This window comes from Ambystoma mexicanum, chromosome 1p, assembly GCF_040938575.1.
Source record: "Ambystoma mexicanum isolate Mex_15411 chromosome 1p, UKY_AmexF1_1, whole genome shotgun sequence".
Classification (NCBI taxonomy): domain Eukaryota; kingdom Metazoa; phylum Chordata; class Amphibia; order Caudata; family Ambystomatidae; genus Ambystoma; species Ambystoma mexicanum.
This window is the reverse complement of record NC_090921.1, coordinates 3,964,657-3,986,781: the sequence shown is the minus strand read 5'-3', so window position 1 is coordinate 3,986,781 and position 22,125 is coordinate 3,964,657. Positions and strand designations below refer to the sequence as shown.

General features: G+C 46.2%; 5 non-coding genes across 5 annotated transcripts; 2 read left to right on the top strand and 3 right to left on the bottom strand.

Annotated features, from left to right (window-relative positions):
* Nucleotides 1-1,279: 1,279 nt before the first annotated feature.
* Nucleotides 1,280-1,353, bottom strand: TRNAI-AAU (transfer RNA isoleucine (anticodon AAU)). Its single transcript has one exon. It is a non-coding gene; the product is annotated as a tRNA-Ile (tRNA).
* A 7,173-nt stretch (nt 1,354-8,526) lies between these two features.
* Nucleotides 8,527-8,600, bottom strand: TRNAI-AAU (transfer RNA isoleucine (anticodon AAU)). The gene has a single exon. It is a non-coding gene; the product is annotated as a tRNA-Ile (tRNA).
* Nucleotides 8,601-10,743: 2,143 nt separating this feature from the next.
* On the top strand, nt 10,744-10,817 carry TRNAN-GUU (transfer RNA asparagine (anticodon GUU)). Its single transcript has one exon. It is a non-coding gene; the product is annotated as a tRNA-Asn (tRNA).
* Nucleotides 10,818-15,843: 5,026 nt separating this feature from the next.
* Nucleotides 15,844-15,917, bottom strand: TRNAI-AAU (transfer RNA isoleucine (anticodon AAU)). Its single transcript has one exon. It is a non-coding gene; the product is annotated as a tRNA-Ile (tRNA).
* Nucleotides 15,918-18,059: 2,142 nt separating this feature from the next.
* Nucleotides 18,060-18,133, top strand: TRNAN-GUU (transfer RNA asparagine (anticodon GUU)). The gene has a single exon. It is a non-coding gene; the product is annotated as a tRNA-Asn (tRNA).
* The last annotated feature ends 3,992 nt before the right edge of the window (nt 18,134-22,125 follow it).

Genomic DNA, 22,125 nt, shown 5'->3' with positions numbered 1-22,125 from the left:
CATGGACTTCTGCTTGCATTCACAGTAATTTGGTAATATGGGCCTATACACTCTGATCTTAACAATACATATGGCGATCGATTCTTGTATGAAATGTACATCACATTATGTACATCACACTATAGTGATATTGTAACCATATTTTTTGTGGTGTACAATGCTATGTGATGCCACTTCCTGTTTCATCAACGGGTGAATGGTTGTGTTCCATCGCTTCCTGCGATATCACTTCAGGGTGGGGTCAAATGAAATCACTTCCTGTGATGTCATCAGGGGGTCAACGGTCGTGTGATGTCACTTCCGCTACCCCTGGCATTTTGGTGAAATGACGTCCCTTTGGGGTTGCTGCCTGTTAATGATTGTTTAAACACTCACTCTCTGCTCTCAAAGCTGTGAGATTTGTTGTGCTCTTGCTTACTCCCCATTCCAAGCCGCTTCTACCCCGCCGTACTGAGCATCGTTGCGCAGTCATGCCTCCTGCCTGCAGCATTTTCAGTTGAGTGGGTGACAGCCCTGTTATCCTTTGCCAGATACCTGCTCCATTTACAGGAATTCTAATCAATTGCCTTTGCACTCACACATTTGCCGGGCATAGTTATCATTTGCACAGGCAATCAATCAGTTGCCATTCTTTGGCAATGACTGCCCAGGTCCCATAGCATTTGCCAGGATCAGAAGCTGGGCACGGCTAAGTGGGGCAGGGATGCTGCTGATAGGATATCCCAGTAGGTCCTTGACCTATTCCAAACATTGAGACCTTGTAGAGGAAACCAAGAGGAAAGATTGGTACACAGCGATTTGTTTGATGGGGGGCCTGCAAAAAAGGGGGGATGCCCAGGGGGTGTCCAAAGTTTAAGTTACCCAAGGCGGGCCAGAGGGGTGCTGTGCTGCGATGTTGGGCCCATCTCCTCCCCGCAGGGTGATCCGACTCCCACAATTCAGAAGCCAGAAGACTCCTGAGATGTCAGCACACTGCAAAGTTGGAGTGATGTTATCAATTTGGGACTGGAGGGAAATACCTGTGCTGCCACCACCGGCTAAGAAGAGGAGGACCACGGATAGACTGCCTTCTTGCAGCCCTTTTGCTACAGCACTAGGACATGTAGTCATTTCAGGAGCCAAAGAACTGTTTTTGGCATTAGCCAGAGGAAGTCTTTGCTTATATTGTGCTATTACTCAGAATTCCACATCGGCTTATTATTTAACAGATTTCATATTCGTCCAATGAGAGTTCTTCATTCATGAAGCTCCAATTTTAAAAGGAAACTTAAAAAAGGTGTGGCCAGTACGGGGATCGAACCCGCGACCTTGGCGTTATTAGCACCACGCTCTAACCAACTGAGCTAACCGGCCATTAATACTCAAGATCACAGCAACAGCTACTAGCAGCCACTGTCAACAGAACAATGTTCTTAGTACATTCCCATTCATCCCTTAGCGCCTGCTGTCAGCACATCGGAAGGCAACTTGCAGCCCAGGAGACGCGCCTGACAAGATGGAGCAGGTGACATCTAGACCATTCTTTGGCATGCACTGGATAAGAGCATTTGCACAAGATGTCGTCTTTGGGCCAGTTACAACCACTTTTGGGAAGGCTTACTGCTGCCACGGACTGCTGCCATTATAGACTCCACGCTCGAGGCTACATTATGAGGGGCAGCTGTCCTGGCCAAGCCTCAATGCCTAATGACTATAGAGTTGCTCCATATATAATACGAGTGCAATTTAGGTATTTTGCACCACATAGTTATTTGCCACTTGACTTACTTATGGCAACCTATTCTAAAGTCACTTCCAAGGTGACTCTAAGCAGTGCTTTAAGTGGGATTAGAAATTGAGGGTGACTCTCGTTAGGGGGTTTGGCCTAGGCATGGGTGTGCTTAGTCCATGCCCCCATCAAGAGCCCCCGTCGCCTAAGAGGTGGGGGCCGCTAAAAGAAGCAGAGCTGGGGAGCACTGGCATTATTACATTTAATGCGCACAGCCCCTCCCCGGCTAAGCGGAGCAAAGGTGTGACACCAGTATGCCACAGCTCACACCCAGCAGGCAGCCTTTTCATTCAAGGAGCCACATGCTGCAATGCTTTACCACAGGCTCCTTGAATGAAAGTGATGCCTGCTGCTGATGGCTCTGTACTCTGAAACAGGAGGAGGTCTGAACTGCCCAGCTCGCCTTTTGTTTCCGAGTAGATAGCCATTAGCCAGCGTGAGTAGCGCAGGGGCTTCATGCTGGGTGATGGCTATTTACTCAGAAACAAAAGGAGGCCTGGCAGTCCAGCCCTCCTCCTGTTTCAGAGTACAGAGCCACCAGGCAGCCCGCACTGGAAGGCTGCACCTGCTGCTTGCAGGTGACAGCACTTTGGTTTAGAAAAAAAGAAAAGGCAATTGCTTTTTTTCTAAACCATAGTGCTGACACCTGCAGGCAGCTTGTGTAACCGTGCAGCCGCTGCACGGGCGGCCTCAGGTGTCAGCATGGCTGGAGCTAGTCGGGGGTGAGCCCCCGGCAGGGCCCCGGCTCAGGAGCCTTTTCTGGAGACTGCCGGGGCTCGGCCCATGCTAGCCCCAGCCCACTTAAAGCTCTGCCTCTAAGTATCAAAGACTGATGATGCTCCTTGAAATGTCTTTTTTCCGGGAAGTCACTTCTGTCCGTGCAATCCATATACAAAGTAGAATGTTTGCATGTATTTTGCCCCAGAACGCCCGGACAGAGCTCTTATAGATGAGTTTCCTGCATCTGTAATGTTCCTGCAGTTTTATTTTTTTCGTTATGTGTCAAAATACCATCAGTTACTAATGTTACCAAAAAAGTAGATTGGGGCAGAGTGGGTGGTGTGGGGGCTCGAATGAGACCGTATGCAATTGCACCCACTGCATTTAGGGGGAGGAGTAGCAGGACTTTGTTCATGGCTCACCCCCAACCCCACTCTTGAAATGCTGGCTACTCCGTGCTTCTCGGACTGTTATCCGCAATAAGCAAGTGCCCCCCCCCCATCCCAACTTTCATCTTAAAATGGGGCCTCACGGGAGGTGACACATTCTCAGCCCGCCCTGCTGGTAGGAAGGAGGTGTGAGGAGTTAAGCAGCAGCCAGGCCCCCTGCTGCCTTAACACTTCTCAGGGGTTTCAGGTGCCACCAGTGTTTAGGAAGTCATAGATAGCTGTGGAGCTGGAGAGATAAATAAGTCTTGCAATGGTGAGGTGCTCAGCAGTCTCTATGGTGCACTGTGTGGCAGGACATTCAAATGTTAGCCCAAAACGGGCTTTTCAATCAAGCCCATAGCCCAAAGTGCTTTGTGTACTGTTTGAAGCTGAACATTACTTGTACCATACTGAGAAAGAGACGCTTCAGAGAAATGGAGGCGCCTATCCTAACTTACAGCCTTGCTGTGTGCAGACAGCGCTCCTCCCCAGGGCTTTAATAAAAGATGAAGTCTTCACCTGGATCCAGGCCTGCGCGATTAGCCTACATATATGGCTTTTGCGCAGCAGGGCACACATCCTCTCTGTGGCGCAATCGGTTAGCGCGTTCGGCTGTTAACCGAAAGGTTGGTGGTTCAAGCCCACCCAGGGACGCAGTTTATTTTGGATTTTGGCAAACGTGAGCCAACTCCCGTTCAAAAAAAAAAAAACAACCAACGTGCAGGGTGCACTGCTTAATTCTGAAACCATATGTAAGGTGCTTCCTGTGCTGACATTTCCCTCAAGTCACACATCCATGGCCAGTCTGATTGTCTTTCAATACACGCTTACATGGCCCTATAGTTCTTGTATTCTGATGTGGGAATCTGGCATAGGCGTTTGTCTTTCAAAACCCACTTTCATGGCCCTATATTTCTGGTATTCTGATGTGGGAATCTGGCATAGGCGTTTGTCTTTCAATACCCAGTTTCATGGCCCCATAGTTCTGGTATTCTGATGTGGGAATCTGGCATAGGCGTTGTCTTTCAATATCCACTTTCATGGCCCTATATTTCTGGTAGTCTGTTGTGGGAATCTGGCATAGGCGTTTGTCTTTCAATACCCAGTTTCATGGCCCAATAGTTCTTGTTTTCCGATGTGGGAATCTGGCATAGGCGTTTGTATTTCAATACCCTTTTTCATGGGCCGATAGTTTTGGTATTCTGATGTGGGAATTTGGCATAGGTGTTTGCCTTTCGATACCCGGTTTCATGGCCCTATAGTTAGTATTTTGATGTGGGAATCTGGCATAGGGGTTGATTTTCAATACCCAGTTTCATGGCCCTACAGTTCTTGTATTCTGATGTGGGAATCTGGCATAGGCGTTTGCCTTTCAATACCCGGTTTCATGGCCCTATAGTTCTTGTATTCTGATGTGGGAATCTGGCATAGGCGTTTTTCTTTCAATACCCGATTTCATGGCCCTATAGTTCTAGTATTCTGATGTGGGAATCTGGCAGAGGCGTTGCAGCACTAGTTTGGGAAGGACACATTTTGCTATTCCATTGCCCACCCTATATAGCAGCGCTGACAACAGAGGAGTCTCCCTTAACTTTTTTGGGGGTGTCCGGGAGGTCAGGAAGGGTCCCCATTATTATGAGGGATTAATGTTGAGCGCACCACATTGATGATGGCGGATGGCAGCGAACTGGTCACAATATGTGAACCCATTTGTATCGAGTGCAGTTAGTTATGATGTTTCTTTTAATGTTACAGCTCTTTAGAATGTATACATAATCACCACGCACGTAGAGGGATAAACTGCAAATGCAACATGAAAACAATCTACACAACGGGGTGCTTTGTAAAAAGGTAGTTGGGACTCTCTTGCAAAATGCATGTTGAGATTTAAACTGACTTTCTCAGGTTTGCAGATGTCAGACAAATGAGTAAATCATTCATTTTCATCTCCTTGGTTCGCTGCTGCACATGAATTTTAAGTAGCAGGGACAGTCTTGACGGAAAGAAATATTAGTCACCTAGTAAGAAAGTCAGCTCAGAAGCAGGACACGGTTTATGATTTAAGAGTCCTGCAAGGGAACAGATGTTATCTCGCTCATTGGATTGGTGTCGCTAGAGGGCGTTGGTTTTTTGTTCGGTGGTAATAAAAGTTAGGCCTGAGGCCAGGGTATCTGACAGTTAATTGTCTTTAAAGGTCATCAGTGGCTATATGTTCTGAAGTTGTGGTCGTATAAATTAGTAGGTCTTCAGAAGCGCCAGGAGTATGGGGTATGGGTTAGTTGAGATCCTGTTTATTCAGGCCTTCCTCTATTTGCTCAAATTTGTTGTGCGGACCATGTGCAACCACAATGAAAGTTAAAGGCTTTAGGCCAGTTATTGCTAGCAATTAATTATGTTTTCAAGACCAATGTTTAACCATGTACTGACGCCATGGACTCCTACGGACCAATCCTAAGAAGGTGTGCTCTGATTATGACATGAAGATGACTATCAAGATAAAACTGACCAAGGATAAGTGGAGAATTGGGAGAAGATGGGATTCCTTTTAAAAGATTTTGGTCCAATCATATTTTGGGGGTGGATTGTTATAGAACATCTGGGATTATTGTAATTGTTGCAAAAAGGATGTAAGATGCCAACTGATGTTGTATTGTTCAAACCTGGGTTAGTTTGGTCCTGCAACACCATCTAACCACTCCCTGAAACTGTGTACAATAAACTTGCTTTATGCACAACCGTGTGCTCACTTCTTAAGTGGTGGGACTGTTTCGGTTAATGTGATTAAAGGCCCATACGCACAGGGGGCTAGAGTATGGTTTTATAAAGCTAATCTTGAGCCTAGCAACACCTCCAAGTGGGTACATAAGTGTTCATAAAATACCCCGGTACAATAACCCCTGCACCTGCAAGTTCCTGCGTGCCCACTATAAATTATGCCTTTGATTTGTGTACTCTGGCCTCCGTAGTGCTGGAAATACATATGCTGTCTCTCTGCTCCCAAGTGACCTGAGGAGAAAATTGAGGAACTAAAGTGATGCATAGGGATCACTGTTGATAAGTTACCTGTGCTGGGAATGAAAACAGGCACCAGTGGTCAAAGTGTATGAAAACAAGTAGTGGAACTATATTCCCTGCTGGCCTGCCCCGCTCCCCACAAACCACATGGCCACGTCCCCTTCCACACACAACACAAACCCCCAAACACATGCGCCTGCTGTTTAAGGGAACATTTAGTGCAGTGCAAGTTTCAACTGCTTCCTACACTTTTATTTTAAACCAAAACCATTCCGGAACGGGTTCTTTTTAAAATAAAACTATAGACACAGTAGAACCTGATTAAGAAAAGTAGAAGAGCACCGCTCCCGCTCCGTTAGACCACAGCACCTTCATGAGGTGGAGTCCAGGCACAGAATGCAATAATGTGTCAGTATCTCACCAGGAACTGGATGTATTGCCTGCAGGTTACATATAGATTGCTGTGGTAGGTGCATTAAACCACTAGGCGAGCTTATCAGGTTTCAAACCTTGGACTTGCAAGACACACATGCACACAAACACATGCTGCAAAAAACTGGACTTCCTCTGAGGCATCAGGTTGAATGTTGGTGCATTTCGCTTCCTTCATCTAGTATTACTTCCATTGGCCAATGGCAACCATTTTCCACCCCAATGTTGAGGATATTTAGTTTCACAAAGAGAGACTAATCATTGGGAGTGCGAGGCATGTAAAATCGGGCCCAGCATTTAGTCTTTGTCTTCACCCTGGGGCGTATATTGATATGGGCAGAGATGTCTCCTGCCACTTTACCCGGGGACGTCAGTTGGGGGTCGCAACCTCTGAGGTCTCCCTTGCGACATCTCTGTTCTCCCTTGCAACCTCTTGAAAAAAAGTTCTCTTTTTTGTTTTTTTGGGGGGGGTTTGTAATGCAAGCTCCTAGGCTGCGGCCAGCACCATGTAGCTCTTTAAATCTGGAGTGGCTGGCTTTCTTGTTCAGGGCCGTTAAAAAAAATAAGAAAAATAAGAACAGGAGTGCCAAAAGTCTAACACTTTCGGCACTGACCCTAAATAAGAAAGAATAGGAATACCAAATAATGTGTATTTCTGGAATGCTATACAATCATTGCTAGACTTATTAAAGGTTTATTTCAGGCACACTTCAGGGGGTGAGTCACTGATTTAGTCTGTTCTTAAACGCCTCAACTCAACCTTTCATCTTTCTGAGGTCGATAAAAGAGTACCAACACATGTTGGGTGATATTGGGTGTATATTTTTACTATATAAAGAGCTTAAGCGTAAGTGCTACATAATAACACATCATTATCATTTGGTCATGGACTTCTGCTTGCATTCACAGTAATTTGGTAATATGGGCCTATACACTCTGATCTTAACAATACATATGGCGATCGATTCTTGTATGAAATGTACATCACATTATGTACATCACACTATAGTGATATTGTAACCATATTTTTTGTGGTGTACAATGCTATGTGATGCCACTTCCTGTTTCATCAACGGGTGAATGGTTGTGTTCCATCGCTTCCTGCGATATCACTTCAGGGTGGGGTCAAATGAAATCACTTCCTGTGATGTCATCAGGGGGTCAACGGTCGTGTGATGTCACTTCCGCTACCCCTGGCATTTTGGTGAAATGACGTCCCTTTGGGGTTGCTGCCTGTTAATGATTGTTTAAACACTCACTCTCTGCTCTCAAAGCTGTGAGATTTGTTGTGCTCTTGCTTACTCCCCATTCCAAGCCGCTTCTACCCCGCCGTACTGAGCATCGTTGCGCAGTCATGCCTCCTGCCTGCAGCATTTTCAGTTGAGTGGGTGACAGCCCTGTTATCCTTTGCCAGATACCTGCTCCATTTACAGGAATTCTAATCAATTGCCTTTGCACTCACACATTTGCCGGGCATAGTTATCATTTGCACAGGCAATCAATCAGTTGCCATTCTTTGGCAATGACTGCCCAGGTCCCATAGCATTTGCCAGGATCAGAAGCTGGGCACGGCTAAGTGGGGCAGGGATGCTGCTGATAGGATATCCCAGTAGGTCCTTGACCTATTCCAAACATTGAGACCTTGTAGAGGAAACCAAGAGGAAAGATTGGTACACAGCGATTTGTTTGATGGGGGGCCTGCAAAAAAGGGGGGATGCCCAGGGGGTGTCCAAAGTTTAAGTTACCCAAGGCGGGCCAGAGGGGTGCTGTGCTGCGATGTTGGGCCCATCTCCTCCCCGCAGGGTGATCCGACTCCCACAATTCAGAAGCCAGAAGACTCCTGAGATGTCAGCACACTGCAAAGTTGGAGTGATGTTATCAATTTGGGACTGGAGGGAAATACCTGTGCTGCCACCACCGGCTAAGAAGAGGAGGACCACGGATAGACTGCCTTCTTGCAGCCCTTTTGCTACAGCACTAGGACATGTAGTCATTTCAGGAGCCAAAGAACTGTTTTTGGCATTAGCCAGAGGAAGTCTTTGCTTATATTGTGCTATTACTCAGAATTCCACATCGGCTTATTATTTAACAGATTTCATATTCGTCCAATGAGAGTTCTTCATTCATGAAGCTCCAATTTTAAAAGGAAACTTAAAAAAGGTGTGGCCAGTACGGGGATCGAACCCGCGACCTTGGCGTTATTAGCACCACGCTCTAACCAACTGAGCTAACCGGCCATTAATACTCAAGATCACAGCAACAGCTACTAGCAGCCACTGTCAACAGAACAATGTTCTTAGTACATTCCCATTCATCCCTTAGCGCCTGCTGTCAGCACATCGGAAGGCAACTTGCAGCCCAGGAGACGCGCCTGACAAGATGGAGCAGGTGACATCTAGACCATTCTTTGGCATGCACTGGATAAGAGCATTTGCACAAGATGTCGTCTTTGGGCCAGTTACAACCACTTTTGGGAAGGCTTACTGCTGCCACGGACTGCTGCCATTATAGACTCCACGCTCGAGGCTACATTATGAGGGGCAGCTGTCCTGGCCAAGCCTCAATGCCTAATGACTATAGAGTTGCTCCATATATAATACGAGTGCAATTTAGGTATTTTGCACCACATAGTTATTTGCCACTTGACTTACTTATGGCAACCTATTCTAAAGTCACTTCCAAGGTGACTCTAAGCAGTGCTTTAAGTGGGATTAGAAATTGAGGGTGACTCTCGTTAGGGGGTTTGGCCTAGGCATGGGTGTGCTTAGTCCATGCCCCCATCAAGAGCCCCCGTCGCCTAAGAGGTGGGGGCCGCTAAAAGAAGCAGAGCTGGGGAGCACTGGCATTATTACATTTAATGCGCACAGCCCCTCCCCGGCTAAGCGGAGCAAAGGTGTGACACCAGTATGCCACAGCTCACACCCAGCAGGCAGCCTTTTCATTCAAGGAGCCACATGCTGCAATGCTTTACCACAGGCTCCTTGAATGAAAGTGATGCCTGCTGCTGATGGCTCTGTACTCTGAAACAGGAGGAGGTCTGAACTGCCCAGCTCGCCTTTTGTTTCCGAGTAGATAGCCATTAGCCAGCGTGAGTAGCGCAGGGGCTTCATGCTGGGTGATGGCTATTTACTCAGAAACAAAAGGAGGCCTGGCAGTCCAGCCCTCCTCCTGTTTCAGAGTACAGAGCCACCAGGCAGCCCGCACTGGAAGGCTGCACCTGCTGCTTGCAGGTGACAGCACTTTGGTTTAGAAAAAAAGAAAAGGCAATTGCTTTTTTTCTAAACCATAGTGCTGACACCTGCAGGCAGCTTGTGTAACCGTGCAGCCGCTGCACGGGCGGCCTCAGGTGTCAGCATGGCTGGAGCTAGTCGGGGGTGAGCCCCCGGCAGGGCCCCGGCTCAGGAGCCTTTTCTGGAGACTGCCGGGGCTCGGCCCATGCTAGCCCCAGCCCACTTAAAGCTCTGCCTCTAAGTATCAAAGACTGATGATGCTCCTTGAAATGTCTTTTTTCCGGGAAGTCACTTCTGTCCGTGCAATCCATATACAAAGTAGAATGTTTGCATGTATTTTGCCCCAGAACGCCCGGACAGAGCTCTTATAGATGAGTTTCCTGCATCTGTAATGTTCCTGCAGTTTTATTTTTTTCGTTATGTGTCAAAATACCATCAGTTACTAATGTTACCAAAAAAGTAGATTGGGGCAGAGTGGGTGGTGTGGGGGCTCGAATGAGACCGTATGCAATTGCACCCACTGCATTTAGGGGGAGGAGTAGCAGGACTTTGTTCATGGCTCACCCCCAACCCCACTCTTGAAATGCTGGCTACTCCGTGCTTCTCGGACTGTTATCCGCAATAAGCAAGTGCCCCCCCCCCATCCCAACTTTCATCTTAAAATGGGGCCTCACGGGAGGTGACACATTCTCAGCCCGCCCTGCTGGTAGGAAGGAGGTGTGAGGAGTTAAGCAGCAGCCAGGCCCCCTGCTGCCTTAACACTTCTCAGGGGTTTCAGGTGCCACCAGTGTTTAGGAAGTCATAGATAGCTGTGGAGCTGGAGAGATAAATAAGTCTTGCAATGGTGAGGTGCTCAGCAGTCTCTATGGTGCACTGTGTGACAGGACATTCAAATGTTAGCCCAAAACGGGCTTTTCAATCAAGCCCATAGCCCAAAGTGCTTTGTGTACTGTTTGAAGCTGAACATTACTTGTACCATACTGAGAAAGAGACGCTTCAGAGAAATGGAGGCGCCTATCCTAACTTACAGCCTTGCTGTGTGCAGACAGCGCTCCTCCCCAGGGCTTTAATAAAAGATGAAGTCTTCACCTGGATCCAGGCCTGCGCGATTAGCCTACATATATGGCTTTTGCGCAGCAGGGCACACATCATCTCTGTGGCGCAATCGGTTAGCGCGTTCGGCTGTTAACCGAAAGGTTGGTGGTTCAAGCCCACCCAGGGACGCAGTTTATTTTGGATTTTGGCAAACGTGAGCCAACTCCCGTTCAAAAAAAAAAAAACAACCAACGTGCAGGGTGCACTGCTTAATTCTGAAACCATATGTAAGGTGCTTCCTGTGCTGACGTTTCCCTCAAATCACACATCCATGGCCAGTCTGATTGTCTTTCAATACACGCTTACATGGCCCTATAGTTCTTGTATTCTGATGTGGGAATCTGGCATAGGCGTTTGTCTTTCAAAACCCACTTTCATGGCCCTATATTTCTGGTATTCTGATGTGGGAATCTGGCATAGGCGTTTGTCTTTCAAAACCCACTTTCATGGCCCTATATTTCTGGTATTCTGATGTGGGAATCTGGCATAGGCGTTTGTCTTTCAATACCCAGTTTCATGGCCCCATAGTTCTGGTATTCTGATGTGGGAATCAGGCATAGGCGTTGTCTTTCAATATCCACTTTCATGGCCCTATATTTCTGGTAGTCTGTTGTGGGAATCTGGCATAGGCGTTTGTCTTTCAATACCCAGTTTCATGGCCCAATAGTTCTTGTTTTCCGATGTGGGAATCTGGCATAGGCGTTTGTATTTCAATACCCTTTTTCATGGGCCGATAGTTTTGGTATTCTGATGTGGGAATTTGGCATAGGTGTTTGCCTTTCGATACCCGGTTTCATGGCCCTATAGTTAGTATTTTGATGTGGGAATCTGGCATAGGGGTTGATTTTCAATACCCAGTTTCATGGCCCTACAGTTCTTGTATTCTGATGTGGGAATCTGGCATAGGCGTTTGCCTTTCAATACCCGGTTTCATGGCCCTATAGTTCTTGTATTCTGATGTGGGAATCTGGCATAGGCGTTTTTCTTTCAATACCCGATTTCATGGCCCTATAGTTCTAGTATTCTGATGTGGGAATCTGGCAGAGGCGTTGCAGCACTAGTTTGGGAAGGACACATTTTGCTATTCCATTGCCCACCCTATATAGCAGCGCTGACAACAGAGGAGTCTCCCTTAACTTTTTTGGGGGTGTCCGGGAGGTCAGGAAGGGTCCCCATTATTATGAGGGATTAATGTTGAGCGCACCACATTGATGATGGCGGATGGCAGCGAACTGGTCACAATATGTGAACCCATTTGTATCGAGTGCAGTTAGTTATGATGTTTCTTTTAATGTTACAGCTCTTTAGAATGTATACATAATCACCACGCACGTAGAGGGATAAACTGCAAATGCAACATGAAAACAATCTACACAACGGGGTGCTTTGTAAAAAGGTAGTTGGGACTCTCTTGCAAAATGCATGTTGAGATTTAAACTGACTTTCTAAGGTTTGCAGATGTCAGACAAATGAGTAAATCATTCATTTTCATCTCCTTGGTTCGCTGCTGCACATGAATTTTAAGTAGCAGGGACAGTCTTGACGGAAAGAAATATTAGTCACCTAGTATGAAAGTCAGCTCAGAAGCAGGACACGGTTTATGATTTAAGAGTCCTGCAAGGGAACAGATGTTATCTCGCTCATTGGATTGGTGTCGCTAGAGGGCGTTGGTTTTTTGTTCGGTGGTAATAAAAGTTAGGCCTGAGGCCAGGGTATCTGACAGTTAATTGTCTTTAAAGGTCATCAGTGGCTATATGTTCTGAAGTTGTGGTCGTATAAATTAGTAGGTCTTCAGAAGCGCCAGGAGTATGGGGTATGGGTTAGTTGAGATCCTGTTTATTCAGGCCTTCCTCTATTTGCTCAAATTTGTTGTGCGGACCATGTGCAACCACAATGAAAGTTAAAGGCTTTAGGCCAGTTATTGCTAGCAATTAATTATGTTTTCAAGACCAATGTTTAACCATGTACTGACGCCATGGCCTCCTACGGACCAATCCTAAGAAGGTGTGCTCTGATTATGACATGAAGATGACTATCAAGATAAAACTGACCAAGGATAAGTGGAGAATTGGGAGAAGATGGGATTCCTTTTAAAAGATTTTGGTCCAATCATATTTTGGGGGTGGATTGTTATAGAACATCTGGGATTATTGTAATTGTTGCGAAAAGGATGTAAGATGCCAACTGATGTTGTATTGTTCAAACCTGGGTTAGTTTGGTCCTGCAACACCATCTAACCACTCCCTGACACTGTGTACAATAAACTTGCTTTATGCACAACCGTGTGCTCACTTCTTAAGTGGTGGGACTGTTTCGGTTAATGTGATTAAAGGCCCATACGCACAGGGGGCTAGAGTATGGTTTTATAAAGCTAATCTTGAGCCTAGCAACACCTCCAAGTGGGTACATAAGTGTTCATAAAATACCCCGGTACAATAACCCCTGCACCTGCAAGTTCCTGCGTGCCCTCTATAAATTATGCCTTTGATTTGTGTACTCTGGCCTCCGTAGTGCTGGAAATACATATGCTGTCTCTCTGCTCCCAAGTGACCTGAGGAGAAAATTGAGGAACTAAAGTGATGCATAGGGATCACTGTTGATAAGTTACCTGTGCTGGGAATGAAAACAGGCACCAGTGGTCAAAGTGTATGAAAACAAGTAGTGGAACTATATTCCCTGCTGGCCTGCCCCGCTCCCCACAAACCACATGGCCACGTCCCCTTCCACACACAACACAAACCCCCAAACACATGCGCCTGCTGTTTAAGGGAACATTTAGTGCAGTGCAAGTTTCAACTGCTTCCTACACTTTTATTTTAAACCAAAACCATTCCGGAACGGATTCTTTTTAAAATAAAACTATAGACACAGTAGAACCTGATTAAGAAAAGTAGAAGAGCACCGCTCCCGCTCCGTTAGACCACAGCACCTTCATGAGGTGGAGTCCAGGCACAGAATGCAATAATGTGTCAGTATCTCACCAGGAACTGGATGTATTGCCTGCAGGTTACATATAGATTGCTGTGGTAGGTGCATTAAACCACTAGGCGAGCTTATCAGGTTTCAAACCTTGGACTTGCAAGACACACATGCACACAAACACATGCTGCAAAAAACTGGACTTCCTCTGAGGCATCAGGTTGAATGTTGGTGCATTTCGCTTCCTTCATCTAGTATTACTTCCATTGGCCAATGGCAACCATTTTCCACCCCAATGTTGAGGATATTTAGTTTCACAAAGAGAGACTAATCATTGGGAGTGCGAGGCATGTAAAATCGGGCCCAGCATTTAGTCTTTGTCTTCACCCTGGGGCGTATATTGATATGGGCAGAGATGTCTCCTGCCACTTTACCCGGGGACGTCAGTTGGGGGTCGCAACCTCTGAGGTCTCCCTTGCGACATCTCTGTTCTCCCTTGCAACCTCTTGAAAAAAAGTTCTCTTTTTTGTTTTTTTGGGGGGGTTTTGTAATGCAAGCTCCTAGGCTGCGGCCAGCACCATGTAGCTCTTTAAATCTGGAGTGGCTGGCTTTCTTGTTCAGGGCCGTTAAAAAAAATAAGAAAAATAAGAACAGGAGTGCCAAAAGTCTAACACTTTCGGCACTGACCCTAAATAAGAAAGAATAGGAATACCAAATAATGTGTATTTCTGGAATGCTATACAATCATTGCTAGACTTATTAAAGGTTTATTTCAGGCACACTTCAGGGGGTGAGTCACTGATTTAGTCTGTTCTTAAACGCCTCAACTCAACCTTTCATCTTTCTGAGGTCGATAAAAGAGTACCAACACATGTTGGGTGATATTGGGTGTATATTTTTACTATATAAAGAGCTTAAGCGTAAGTGCTACATAATAACACATCATTATCATTTGGTCATGGACTTCTGCTTGCATTCACAGTAATTTGGTAATATGGGCCTATACACTCTGATCTTAACAATACATATGGCGATCGATTCTTGTATGAAATGTACATCACATTATGTACATCACACTATAGTGATATTGTAACCATATTTTTTGTGGTGTACAATGCTATGTGATGCCACTTCCTGTTTCATCAACGGGTGAATGGTTGTGTTCCATCGCTTCCTGCGATATCACTTCAGGGTGGGGTCAAATGAAATCACTTCCTGTGATGTCATCAGGGGGTCAACGGTCGTGTGATGTCACTTCCGCTACCCCTGGCATTTTGGTGAAATGACGTCCCTTTGGGGTTGCTGCCTGTTAATGATTGTTTAAACACTCACTCTCTGCTCTCAAAGCTGTGAGATTTGTTGTGCTCTTGCTTACTCCCCATTCCAAGCCGCTTATACCCCGCCGTACTGAGCATCGTTGCGCAGTCATGCCTCCTGCCTGCAGCATTTTCAGTTGAGTGGGTGACAGCCCTGTTATCCTTTGCCAGATACCTGCTCCATTTACAGGAATTCTAATCAATTGCCTTTGCACTCACACATTTGCCGGGCATAGTTATCATTTGCACAGGCAATCAATCAGTTGCCATTCTTTGGCAATGACTGCCCAGGTCCCATAGCATTTGCCAGGATCAGAAGCTGGGCACGGCTAAGTGGGGCAGGGATGCTGCTGATAGGATATCCCAGTAGGTCCTTGACCTATTCCAAACATTGAGACCTTGTAGAGGAAACCAAGAGGAAAGATTGGTACACAGCGATTTGTTTGATGGGGGGCCTGCAAAAAAGGGGGGATGCCCAGGGGGTGTCCAAAGTTTAAGTTACCCAAGGCGGGCCAGAGGGGTGCTGTGCTGCGATGTTGGGCCCATCTCCTCCCCGCAGGGTGATCCGACTCCCACAATTCAGAAGCCAGAAGACTCCTGAGATGTCAGCACACTGCAAAGTTGGAGTGATGTTATCAATTTGGGACTGGAGGGAAATACCTGTGCTGCCACCACCGGCTAAGAAGAGGAGGACCACGGATAGACTGCCTTCTTGCAGCCCTTTTGCTACAGCACTAGGACATGTAGTCATTTCAGGAGCCAAAGAACTGTTTTTGGCATTAGCCAGAGGAAGTCTTTGCTTATATTGTGCTATTACTCAGAATTCCACATCGGCTTATTATTTAACAGATTTCATATTCGTCCAATGAGAGTTCTTCATTCATGAAGCTCCAATTTTAAAAGGAAACTTAAAAAAGGTGTGGCCAGTACGGGGATCGAACCCGCGACCTTGGCGTTATTAGCACCACGCTCTAACCAACTGAGCTAACCGGCCATTAATACTCAAGATCACAGCAACAGCTACTAGCAGCCACTGTCAACAGAACAATGTTCTTAGTACATTCCCATTCATCCCTTAGCGCCTGCTGTCAGCACATCGGAAGGCAACTTGCAGCCCAGGAGACGCGCCTGACAAGATGGAGCAGGTGACATCTAGACCATTCTTTGGCATGCACTGGATAAGAGCATTTGCACAAGATGTCGTCTTTGGGCCAGTTACAACCACTTTTGGGAAGGCTTACTGCTGCCACGGACTGCTGCCATTATAGACTCCACGCTCGAGGCTACATTATGAGGGGCAGCTGTCCTGGCCAAGCCTCAATGCCTAATGACTATAGAGTTGCTCCATATATAATACGAGTGCAATTTAGGTATTTTGCACCACAAAGTTATTTGCCACTTGACTTACTTATGGCAACCTATTCTAAAGTCACTTCCAAGGTGACTCTAAGCAGTGCTTTAAGTGGGATTAGAAATTGAGGGTGGCTCTCGTTAGGGGGTTTGGCCTAGGCATGGGTGTGCTTAGTCCATGCCCCCATCAAGAGCCCCCGTCGCCTAAGAGGTGGGGGCCGCTAAAAGAAGCAGAGCTGGGGAGCACTGGCATTATTACATTTAATGCGCACAGCCCCTCCCCGGCTAAGCGGAGCAAAGGTGTGACACCAGTATGCCACAGCTCACACCCAGCAGGCAGCCTTTTCATTCAAGGAGCCACATGCTGCAATGCTTTACCACAGGCTCCTTGAATGAAAGTGATGCCTGCTGCTGATGGCTCTGTACTCTGAAACAGGAGGAGGTCTGAACTGCCCAGCTCGCCTTTTGTTTCCGAGTAGATAGCCATTAGCCAGCGTGAGTAGCGCAGGGGCTTCATGCTGGGTGATGGCTATTTACTCAGAAACAAAAGGAGGCCTGGCAGTCCAGCCCTCCTCCTGTTTCAGAGTACAGAGCCACCAGGCAGCCCGCACTGGAAGGCTGCACCTGCTGCTTGCAGGTGACAGCACTTCGGTTTAGAAAAAAAGAAAAGGCAATTGCTTTTTTTCTAAACCATAGTGCTGACACCTGCAGGCAGCTTGTGTAACCGTGCAGCCGCTGCACGGGCGGCCTCAGGTGTCAGCATGGCTGGAGCTAGTCGGGGGTGAGCCCCCGGCAGGGCCCCGGCTCAGGAGCCTTTTCTGGAGACTGCCGGGGCTCGGCCCATGCTAGCCCCAGCCCACTTAAAGCTCTGCCTCTAAGTATCAAAGACTGATGATGCTCCTTGAAATGTCTTTTTTCCGGGAAGTCACTTCTGTCCGTGCAATCCATATACAAAGTAGAATGTTTGCATGTATTTTGCCCCAGAGCGCCCGGACAGAGCTCTTATAGATGAGTTTCCTGCATCTGTAATGTTCCTGCAGTTTTATTTTTTTCGTTATGTGTCAAAATACCATCAGTTACTAATGTTACCAAAAAAGTAGATTGGGGCAGAGTGGGTGGTGTGGGGGCTCGAATGAGACCGTATGCAATTGCACCCACTGCATTTAGGGGGAGGAGTAGCAGGACTTTGTTCATGGCTCACCCCCAACCCCACTCTTGAAATGCTGGCTACTCCGTGCTTCTCGGACTGTTATCCGCAATAAGCAAGTGCCCCCCCCCATCCCAACTTTCATCTTAAAATGGGGCCTCACGGGAGGTGACACATTCTCAGCCCGCCCTGCTGGTAGGAAGGAGGTGTGAGGAGTTAAGCAGCAGCCAGGCCCCCTGCTGCCTTAATACTTCTCAGGGGTTTCAGGTGCCACCAGTGTTTAGGAAGTCATAGATAGCTGTGGAGCTGGAGAGATAAATAAGTCTTGCAATGGTGAGGTGCTCAGCAGTCTCTATGGTGCACTGTGTGGCAGGACATTCAAATGTTAGCCCAAAACGGGCTTTTCAATCAAGCCCATAGCCCAAAGTGCTTTGTGTACTGTTTGAAGCTGAACATTACTTGTACCATACTGAGAAAGAGACGCTTCAGAGAAATGGAGGCGCCTATCCTAACTTACAGCCTTGCTGTGTGCAGACAGCGCTCCTCCCCAGGGCTTTAATAAAAGATGAAGTCTTCACCTGGATCCAGGCCTGCGCGATTAGCCTACATATATGGCTTTTGCGCAGCAGGGCACACATCGTCTCTGTGGCGCAATCGGTTAGCGCGTTCGGCTGTTAACCGAAAGGTTGGTGGTTAAAGCCCACCCAGGGACGCAGTTTATTTTGGATTTTGGCAAACGTGAGCCAACTCCCGTTCAAAAAAAAAAAAAAAACCAACGTGCAGGGTGCACTGCTTAATTCTGAAACCATATGTAAGGTGCTTCCTGTGCTGACATTTCCCTCAAGTCACACATCCATGGCCAGTCTGATTGTCTTTCAATACACGCTTACATGGCCCTATAGTTCTTGTATTCTGATGTGGGAATCTGGCATAGGCGTTTGTCTTTCAAAACCCACTTTCATGGCCCTATATTTCTGGTATTCTGATGTGGGAATCTGGCATAGGCGTTTGTCTTTCAATACCCAGTTTCATGGCCCCATAGTTCTGGTATTCTGATGTGGGAATCAGGCATAGGCGTTGTCTTTCAATATCCACTTTCATGGCCCTATATTTCTGGTAGTCTGTTGTGGGAATCTGGCATAGGCGTTTGTCTTTCAATACCCAGTTTCATGGCCCAATAGTTCTTGTTTTCCGATGTGGGAATCTGGCATAGGCGTTTGTATTTCAATACCCTTTTTCATGGGCCGATAGTTTTGGTATTCTGATGTGGGAATTTGGCATAGGTGTTTGCCTTTCGATACCCGGTTTCATGGCCCTATAGTTAGTATTTTGATGTGGGAATCTGGCATAGGGGTTGATTTTCAATACCCAGTTTCATGGCCCTACAGTTCTTGTATTCTGATGTGGGAATCTGGCATAGGCGTTTGCCTTTCAATACCCGGTTTCATGGCCCTATAGTTCTTGTATTCTGATGTGGGAATCTGGCATAGGCGTTTTTCTTTCAATACCCGATTTCATGGCCCTATAGTTCTAGTATTCTGATGTGGGAATCTGGCAGAGGCGTTGCAGCACTAGTTTGGGAAGGACACATTTTGCTATTCCATTGCCCACCCTATATAGCAGCGCTGACAACAGAGGAGTCTCCCTTAACTTTTTTGGGGGTGTCCGGGAGGTCAGGAAGGGTCCCCATTATTATGAGGGATTAATGTTGAGCGCACCACATTGATGATGGCGGATGGCAGCGAACTGGTCACAATATGTGAACCCATTTGTATCGAGTGCAGTTAGTTATGATGTTTCTTTTAATGTTACAGCTCTTTAGAATGTATACATAATCACCACGCACGTAGAGGGATAAACTGCAAATGCAACATGAAAACAATCTACACAACGGGGTGCTTTGTAAAAAGGTAGTTGGGACTCTCTTGCAAAATGCATGTTGAGATTTAAACTGACTTTCTAAGGTTTGCAGATGTCAGACAAATGAGTAAATCATTCATTTTCATCTCCTTGGTTCGCTGCTGCACATGAATTTTAAGTAGCAGGGACAGTCTTGACGGAAAGAAATATTAGTCACCTAGTATGAAAGTCAGCTCAGAAGCAGGACACGGTTTATGATTTAAGAGTCCTGCAAGGGAACAGATGTTATCTCGCTCATTGGATTGGTGTCGCTAGAGGGCGTTGGTTTTTTGTTCGGTGGTAATAAAAGTTAGGCCTGAGGCCAGGGTATCTGACAGTTAATTGTCTTTAAAGGTCATCAGTGGCTATATGTTCTGAAGTTGTGGTCGTATAAATTAGTAGGTCTTCAGAAGCGCCAGGAGTATGGGGTATGGGTTAGTTGAGATCCTGTTTATTCAGGCCTTCCTCTATTTGCTCAAATTTGTTGTGCGGACCATGTGCAACCACAATGAAAGTTAAAGGCTTTAGGCCAGTTATTGCTAGCAATTAATTATGTTTTCAAGACCAATGTTTAACCATGTACTGACGCCATGGCCTCCTACGGACCAATCCTAAGAAGGTGTGCTCTGATTATGGCATGAAGATGACTATCAAGATAAAATTGACCAAGGATAAGTGGAGAATTGGGAGAAGATGGGATTCCTTTTAAAAGATTTTGGTCCAATCATATTTTGGGGGTGGATTGTTATAGAACATCTGGGATTATTGTAATTGTTGCGAAAAGGATGTAAGATGCCAACTGATGTTGTATTGTTCAAACCTGGGTTAGTTTGGTCCTGCAACACCATCTAACCACTCCCTGAAACTGTGTACAATAAACTTGCTTTATGCACAACCGTGTGCTCACTTCTTAAGTGGTGGGACTGTTTCGGTTAATGTGATTAAAGGCCCATACGCACAGGGGGCTAGAGTATGGTTTTATAAAGCTAATCTTGAGCCTAGCAACACCTCCAAGTGGGTACATAAGTGTTCATAAAATACCCCGGTACAATAACCCCTGCACCTGCAAGTTCCTGCGTGCCCTCTATAAATTATGCCTTTGATTTGTGTACTCTGGCCTCCGTAGTGCTGGAAATACATATGCTGTCTCTCTGCTCCCAAGTGACCTGAGGAGAAAATTGAGGAACTAAAGTGATGCATAGGGATCACTGTTGATAAGTTACCTGTGCTGGGAATGAAAACAGGCACCAGTGGTCAAAGTGTATGAAAACAAGTAGTGGAACTATATTCCCTGCTGGCCTGCCCCGCTCCCCACAAACCACATGGCCACGTCCCCTTCCACACACAACACAAACCCCCAAACACATGCGCCTGCTGTTTAAGGGAACATTTAGTGCAGTGCAAGTTTCAACTGCTTCCTACACTTTTATTTTAAACCAAAACCATTCCGGAACGGATTCTTTTTAAAATAAAACTATAGACACAGTAGAACCTGATTAAGAAAAGTAGAAGAGCACCGCTCCCGCTCCGTTAGACCACAGCACCTTCATGAGGTGGAGTCCAGGCACAGAATGCAATAATGTGTCAGTATCTCACCAGGAACTGGATGTATTGCCTGCAGGTTACATATAGATTGCTGTGGTAGGTGCATTAAACCACTAGGCGAGCTTATCAGGTTTCAAACCTTGGACTTGCAAGACACACATGCACACAAACACATGCTGCAAAAAACTGGACTTCCTCTGAGGCATCAGGTTGAATGTTGGTGCATTTCGCTTCCTTCATCTAGTATTACTTCCATTGGCCAATGGCAACCATTTTCCACCCCAATGTTGAGGATATTTAGTTTCACAAAGAGAGACTAATCATTGGGAGTGCGAGGCATGTAAAATCGGGCCCAGCATTAAGTCTTTGTCTTCACCCTGGGGCGTATATTGATATGGGCAGAGATGTCTCCTGCCACTTTACCCGGGGACGTCAGTTGGGGGTCGCAACCTCTGAGGTCTCCCTTGCGACATCTCTGTTCTCCCTTGCAACCTCTTGAAAAAAAGTTCTCTTTTTTGTTTTTTTGGGGGGGTTTTGTAATGCAAGCTCCTAGGCTGCGGCCAGCACCATGTAGCTCTTTAAATCTGGAGTGGCTGGCTTTCTTGTTCAGGGCCGTTAAAAAAAATAAGAAAAATAAGAACAGGAGTGCCAAAAGTCTAACACTTTCGGCACTGACCCTAAATAAGAAAGAATAGGAATACCAAATAATGTGTATTTCTGGAATGCTATACAATCATTGCTAGACTTATTAAAGGTTTATTTCAGGCACACTTCAGGGGGTGAGTCACTGATTTAGTCTGTTCTTAAACGCCTCAACTCAACCTTTCATCTTTCTGAGGTCGATAAAAGAGTACCAACACATGTTGGGTGATATTGGGTGTATATTTTTACTATATAAAGAGCTTAAGCGTAAGTGCTACATAATAACACATCATTATCATTTGGTCATGGACTTCTGCTTGCATTCACAGTAATTTGGTAATATGGGCCTATACACTCTGATCTTAACAATACATATGGCGATCGATTCTTGTATGAAATGTACATCACATTATGTACATCACACTATAGTGATATTGTAACCATATTTTTTGTGGTGTACAATGCTATGTGATGCCACTTCCTGTTTCATCAACGGGTGAATGGTTGTGTTCCATCGCTTCCTGCGATATCACTTCAGGGTGGGGTCAAATGAAATCACTTCCTGTGATGTCATCAGGGGGTCAACGGTCGTGTGATGTCACTTCCGCTACCCCTGGCA